Consider the following 7,500-nt stretch of genomic DNA (forward strand, 5'->3'; position numbering starts at 1 on the left):
ACAAGCTTCTTGAGAGAACCTAAATAAATTGGAATGCCTTCTCATCTGTAGTGATAAACCCAATTCAGAGTTTTACTTATTTTTTTTACAAAAATATGCATTTGTACATGGGTTAACTTTTTCAGTTCCTTCATGTAGAAAAGGCATATTGCTGAGCACAGGGTTAATTGTTTGTGTGCCCTAAGCAGTGGTGGTGAGGGTTTATTGTGATTTTTGGGTAATATTGGTGTATTGAGTTAATTCAATGGGGGAGTATGCCGTTATGGTTACTGGGCTATTGAACAGAAACCTATTGAAAAAAAGAAAATGGCTAATTGTGTCATTTTAAACACTTCCTGTACTGTAATAAAATGTATAATTTGGGAAATGGTGCTGTTAGAACTAAATTTCATCTAATTTGTCACCTGAACAGATCAAACTTTAACAAAGATACAATATTACTCTGTGAAATTTGAAAGAATCTGACATATTGTAAAGTCTGTCTCAATATTTACTGTGTGCCAGTGCATATTTAAAGGGACATGAAACCCCCCAATTTTTTTTCCTTTTTTTGGATAGAACATAGTTTTAAACAAATTTCCAATTTACTTCTATTATCAAATTTGCTTCATTCTTTTGTTATCCTTTGCTGAAGGAAAAAATATCGACACAATAGAAGTATTTTGAGAATATAGGTACCCTTTAGTTTATAAATCCACACCTCTACCTGCTGATGTATGGAACAGGGGTATTCCATCCTAAGCACAGGGATATTTCACCTATTATCAAAAATGGTAAGTGTTTATCCACTCCGAACGTGCGGTTATTCAAATTTGATTACTGGTTGCCAGATTAATAGGGCTTCCCACCCTGAACTATCATAAAGTAACCACAGCTTAGTATACTATTATAAAGTAGCTGCAAAATGGAGAATAAAAGTAACACCTCAAGTAATTGCTATCCCCCAAATGTTGTGATATTCAGAGCTGCTAAATGAACGGTTATTAGGTTTTCCACAATCTTTGCTTAAAATAAAATACTTTTATAGTTAAAGGCCACCAGTAATTGTCACCAGTATTGTCAATCAAAATTTGCTCTTACACAATTGGTTAAATCTTTTACCACCCAATTAAATCTCAACCATAGTTCCCAAATGCTGTGCAGAAGCAACATGTGAGATTAGGTAGAAGGAACATGTGACATTAGGTAGAAGCATCCAAAAAATATTTTTTTTACCATTTATAGCACCCAGTAGCATTGGAGTTAAAATATCAATGTATACACATCTTTCAAAATATAAAATACCACTAAGCTCAATTCCCACAATGCTGTGCTTAAGTGGAGAACGACATTCTTCGGTCAATCCCACTGTCAATCATTTAAACCAACTTTGTATTTACCAGCTTTTGTATAACCAAATAGCTGAGGAAGCTAAAATAAATTGAACTTCAACCCTGTAAATTACTGATCTATCAATTAAAATATTTTGCTAACAAGGATCATGCCCATCCAAAATGGAGTATTTTATAAAAAAAACACGTTACTGTATAGCTTGGCAATGGTCAGTCATACAGACCCACATATATAACTTGTCCAATTAAATGGCCATTATAAATTTTGTCAAAAGTATCTGGAATGAAATTCCTATGTAAAAAGGAAATGTGCTACCACCAACTTAAAATGAGTGAATGTAAGTAATATATTCTTAAATGGGGAGAGTCTACAGCTGCATTCATTACTTTTGGGAAATACAGAACCTGGCCACCAGGAGGAGGCAAAGACACCCCAGCCAAAGGCTTAAATACCTCCCCCACTTTCCTCATCCCCCAGTCATTCTTTGCCTTTCGTCTCAGGAGGTTGGCAGAGAAGTGTCAGAAGATTCAAGATAGTCTCTTATGGATTGTAGTACTCTTTGAAATGTGACTGGAGTTTTAAGTAGTCCTGTCATCCTCTCAGTGAGAGCATGGGTGAAAGAGTCTGGAGATGCAGGGAGAGTCTTTATGCGAAACCATCCTGACTCATTAACAGCTCCATAAGCAATCGGCGTTGACGAGTTTCGCTCCCTGCTTTCTTCACTCAAGTCCATGTCAGAAGCAACGCTACTATCTGTCACACTTGAAGGGCTGTGCTACTGTTCCATGGCATAGATTAGTTTCCTTTTAATCGTGGGAATGTATGTAAACAAAAGACAGGGTCTCAGTGGGACTCATTAACCCTTGATTCCATAGAGATAAAGATCTCCTGAGGAGGGTTATTGAACAGTGGGGGACTTTAATCATATTTATGTGATTCTGACTGCTTCTGTGTAGTGATGCTTGGGCTCGTGGCTATTACAGAACATACCGGCCTTTTTGAGATGCGCAGTTCTTGTGAATGGCGCACTTTTTCTTTGGTCTACATGGTGCACCTAGTGACTGGGCGTGGTCACGTTTTTGTTTTCCATTTCCGTATTCCTCACCTTGTGGCGGCGGAGAGAGTCTGTTTTTCTCTACTTGTCTGGGTCATAGGAGGTGGTGAGTGCCCCAGCCATTGGGGTGTAAGGTGCCATTTGTGTTTTTTTTATCCATAATTTCAAATATTAAAGTTATGGAGGATTCTGATTTTTTGGAGACGGATGTGTGGGGGCCTGGGTGATCCAGCCCCATGAGTTATGTTCCATATGCGTGTGCTCTTTTCTCCCAATTTGGAGAGCTTGGAGTCCGTTGAGCCTTCCGCATCTGAGGATTCCGTATCCTGTGCGGTGCGTTCCCTTGAACCTTCAGTTGCTACACAGACAGGTGTCCCTAATGCTGACACCCCTTCTCTGGAAGGTGACTTGTTTCCTCCAGAGGTTATTGCATGGTTCAGCATGGCCATATCTGTCGGCGCATTTACATATTCCAGGAAGATCTTGTCTGTGTTCTCTTAACCTGGATAGTCTGTATCGGTTCAGCCCTCTGGGGAAGCGGTGTCCCCTGAGCCCCTGAGGCTTCATGGGTACAGTTTTCGAGGCCGAGGTCGTCAGATGGCCTGGTGGAGGTGAGTCTTGCCTTTCAATTTAGAATGGCACGCCTTTGTGTCCTGCTGAGGCATGTGTTGGCAGCGTTAGAGGAGCCCAATTATTATAAGTCGTTGGTTCCTCAGTCTTCTGCTCCAGATGGCAAGAAGTGTTAGACGAGTGGAGTTATGAAGATCATTCTCCTTGTCTACTTTTTTGTGTGTATCTCATTCCCAGTTCTGAGCTTTTGGAGGAATCGGGTATCTGACTGGCTGGTCCTGTTAGTGTGTCCATTCTTCCTGGGCGTTCACCTGCGGGTGCTGCCTTCCTTTTATCCAGTAAGATGAATTTTATTTATTTTTGTGGCTCAAGACTGTTGTAGTTTTTCCCTTTGGAAAACTTTTTATTCTCTGGGATTTGATACTGGCGATTTTGTGGTCGCCATAGCTATACTTCTGCGGAAGTTATAGAAACTTTTAGTGGCCTTGAACAGTTCTGTCACGCCCTGTATATCAGGCTAGTCCTGATTGGGTACTAGTTATATCTGTTCCTTGGGGCCCATATGAGACACGTTGTGCCTTTGACAACGGCTGGTCCGTTTGGGTACTGAATTTGCTTCCTGTTAAGAAGTTGTTTTCTTCTACAAGTTATGAAGTCCCTTCTTTCCTAGATGTCAGGCTGGTCCTAATTTTTTGATCCGGGTGGGGCGTCAGATGTTTGATGTACTAAGTTCTAGGTGTCCTGTTCCTGCATAGTTAGCAGGGTTAGCTGGGATTATGGATCCTGCTATGGCAGTATACTTGAGGTTTCCTGAGGTTTTGCCCTTCGATAGAGGAGGGGGTTCTGATGACTTCATAGAGATCTTCCGTTCCGGGTTTGATACTTCATTCCGGATTGCATTGTTCTAATTAGTCCCGATATCTTTCGACTGGGCCTCTTCCTTATGGTTGACGTTGGTTGTGTACTTTGTTTCCCCTTTCCTTGGGGTCAGTCTTCCTGTCGTCTGATGGAGGAACTCGGGGCCTTAGGGCCCGCTTTCTCACGATATCCTTTTCTGATCCTATAATTTTTGGGATCTGGAGGGTTGTATGTTGTCTCTTTTTTACATATGTATGGTTACCCCTGCTTGGGTGATTCAGTTAAAACCCGTTGCCTGCTAGGAGTTTTAGGATGTTCATTCATTCGTCAATTCCTTGAGCAGTAGGGCCCTCCGAAAATTGATCCAGAGTGGATCTTTAGAGACTGTCATATTCTCTCAAACAGAGATTACTTTCTAGTTTGAGTGCTGAACTCTTTTCGGTTCTGCCTTCGTCTTATTTGGTGGGTGTGGATCCGAGAGGCCTTTTGGGGATGAGTCCAGTCTCTGGGATACTTTCAATGGAGATCAGTGTTTAAGACCCCGTGGGGGCATGGCTGTGATTGCATCAACTTTGGTGCAAGGTCATATTTAGATGAAGTACTCTTGTGGATGTTCCTCAAGGGTTATTAGTTTGGTTCCGGGTGTCTGGTCTTTTAACCTAGTCCTGGTCTTCGACTGGGCATTTTGGTTACTCTGTTTTCCAAGATCTCATAGACGTTGAATCTGTTCGGTTGAACAGCAGGTTGGGTTTCCAGATCCTGGGAATATCTCCTTGTTCCTACTGGCGGCTACTTTTTATTCCTTCTGGATAAATGGGTTTTCCTGTACTGAGCTGGCTGTAGTGGCCTGAGGGGTTACCTTAGCTGCCTAGCAAGTGGATTTGCAGTTTGAAGATCAGTTGCAGCTTTTTGCACCTTGCATGTGGGCTAGCAAGTTGTTGGGTCTCTGATTTCCTTCTATTTGGGAGAATCTGATCTACTGCATCTATCCGTTTGGCTACTCAGGAGGTCGTTTTCCTCCTTTGATCCCGGAGTTCAGTGGGGTTTGCCTCCCTGCTTTGTGTGCAGGACGTCATGAGTTTGTGTCCACCTGGAAGGTTGGATTTTTATGTTGCTATCATTCTGATAGTGGTTAGTCGAGGGTCTCTCTTGGTTGAGTGTACCTTCCCCTCTGATTCTGAAGGGAAATGTGGATAGGTATTTGGAACCCGAGCTAGTCTCTCGGGGGGGTTCGTGCCTCTTCCTTTCCGGGGGATCTCGTGGCTGGAGATTCATTGCAAATCTCTGGGCCTGGTCGTTACAGGGAATTTATGTTCTCCCTTGTCCTTTTACAGTCTGCTAAGCATCAACCGTGTATCATGGGGGTTACTGAGTGCTCCTTAGGTGGGAGACCTCGCGGTGGTACCTTCCCTCTGCGAGTTGCTGGTTTTTAATTTTTGGTCTAGGTGCTGTCCTCCCTGTGTTCGTGTAGGGGGCGAGTTGATCCGCACTGTTTTCAGAGTTTTTTTTTTTTCTCCCAGGATGGTTCTGGTACGAATTTCCTAACTAGCTTGTTGTCCACTTTTTGTAGGCTTGACGCTTAGTTGGACCGCCTATCAGATGAAAGCCTGCGGCTTTTTGACTGGGACGTACACAGTTCAGTTTCTTTTAGGTTCTGGTTAGGACTTTACATTGGTTCCTTGGGATCCATGTGGGAGGTGGTCTGGTATTTTCCTTCTGTTGCTCTCCTCTGTCGGTAGAGTCTTTTCTACATGACTTTTGTCCTAATACAGCCTGTAGTTTGCTCATTTTGAATTATGCTAGGGGCTTGCTTCTTGGTCTGCCCTTGATTTTGGGGGGTTTGTTTTGGTGTTTTTTTTGGACTGCCTTACCTGATCTTCCATTTTTCTTCTTCTTCTGGAAGATTGTGAGGGGATTGTTGGTTTTCCCCCTTCCCATTGGTCAGGCAAAGGTTTCTCCTTGGCGGGATTTTTTGTTTCCTCCAGAGGTTTTGTGCTTAGTGGAGTCTAGGCTTTTTGTGGTTCTGACTGATGGGCAATTATTGGGTCCTCTTTCTTTTGGTCTTTTCTGTGTCTGTGGAAGCTGTTTTTTTTTTTTTTTTTTTTGTCAGGAGTTTGGGTTATATCAGGCTGTGGTGCCCTCAGATTGTGCCGCCTTTTATGTTCCCACTGTTTTGCATTCAGTGTCCTCTATAGCTTGGGTATTGATTACCCAAAAGTAATGAATGCAGCTGTTGACTCTCCACGTTTAAGAAGAAAAACTTAAATTATGCTTACCAGATAATTTTCTATTCTTCTGACGGGGAGAGTCCACAGCTCCTCGTCCGTGTTTTTTTTTTTCATGGGGGGGCCTTAATTTTTTGTTCTTCTGGCACTTTTTTTTTTTTCCTTTTCACCCTGATATTTCTCCTACTGTTCCTTGTTCCCTGAACAAAATGACTGGGGGATGAGGGAAGTGGGGGAGGTATTTAAGACTTTGGCTGGGGTGTCTTTGCCTCCTCCTGTTGGCCAGGTTCTGTATTTCCCAAAAGTAATGAATGCAGCTGTGGACTCTCCCCGTCAAAAGAAAAGAAAATTATCTGGTAAGCATAATTTTAAACTTGTTCACCATTAATAATAAAAAAGGACTGCCAGTTAAAATGACATATATAAACTTAGCGAAAAAATAATGCTAAAACAAAGTTTGTATATAAACGTGTCAATCCTGATAATGAACAATTGGTGACAATGACCTTATTGAATTACATAATTTTATGAATTAATAAAAATATATAGGGGATGTTTCCGAATGATGGCCATGTTGGTTTCTGTGGGTTTTTTTTTTTTTAAGCTTATTGGCCGAGCTGGTAAATCTATTGTTTATTACCCTATAGAAGTGGCAAACCTGTTTAACTATCCTATATTTAGTTGCTTTTAAGTTTGATAAATAATCTTGTGAGGACATTCTCGGCCCTTATAAACTGATGGCACTTTCCCAGCTATGGTCACGGAGAATTCAGGGGTCCCACTGACATCAGGTAGCCTTGCTGACCTACTTCTGTAGCTCACCTTTGTCCTGTGAATTCTTCAATTTGGCACGTGGATGCTGCCAATTGAGGTTTGCAGGGGATTTTGGAGATAGTGTACAGCCACATGTATGCTGAAGCCATAGAAACTGAGGGGTCTCTTACTGGGGATTACTCTATCGTCGTCCTACCTCAAGATGGCCTGAAAAACCCGGATCTACCAGAGTTGAAAGGATTCAGTTGGTGTAACTTTATTGTTGTAGAAAATTGTAATGTTTTTGTTGCTATGATATTGTTCTTTGTTACAAAAAAATAAATAAAATTGCAATAAAATATCTCCCATCAGTGAATCTAGAAACCTATCCGATTGCTTCAAAGCCATAAAAATTGTTAAAAATAATTTTTGTTTTGAAGGAGGCATGTTTCAGTTTCTTTTGCTCAGATTATAGAGTTCAACAAATAAACATAAGCTTCCAGAAGTAATAGTTTTAGATTGGTTTTCTTAGTTATTTTGGTTATATATGCATAATGTATATCAGCTAGTAAGTACTACCATCTCAAATATAAAGCACTTCAAATTGTATAACTATTATTTTGTAAGCAAATATTTCTGAGCAGTGCAGAAATCAACCCTTTGAAAAACCTGATAGAATCTGTTTATTTGCTTTTCCATTGTCAGTAG

At 41.3% G+C, this 7,500-nt stretch overlaps 1 protein-coding gene across 1 annotated transcript in view; it reads left to right on the top strand.

The window, feature by feature from the left end:
* XPO4 (exportin 4) overlaps window positions 1–7,500 on the top strand; it is a gene marked incomplete in the record, with an annotated part of 418,847 nt that overhangs the window by 252,275 nt on the left and 159,072 nt on the right.

The sequence above is a fragment of the Bombina bombina genome, chromosome 3 (genome assembly GCF_027579735.1).
Source record: "Bombina bombina isolate aBomBom1 chromosome 3, aBomBom1.pri, whole genome shotgun sequence".
NCBI classification, from domain to species: Eukaryota; Metazoa; Chordata; class Amphibia; order Anura; family Bombinatoridae; genus Bombina; species Bombina bombina.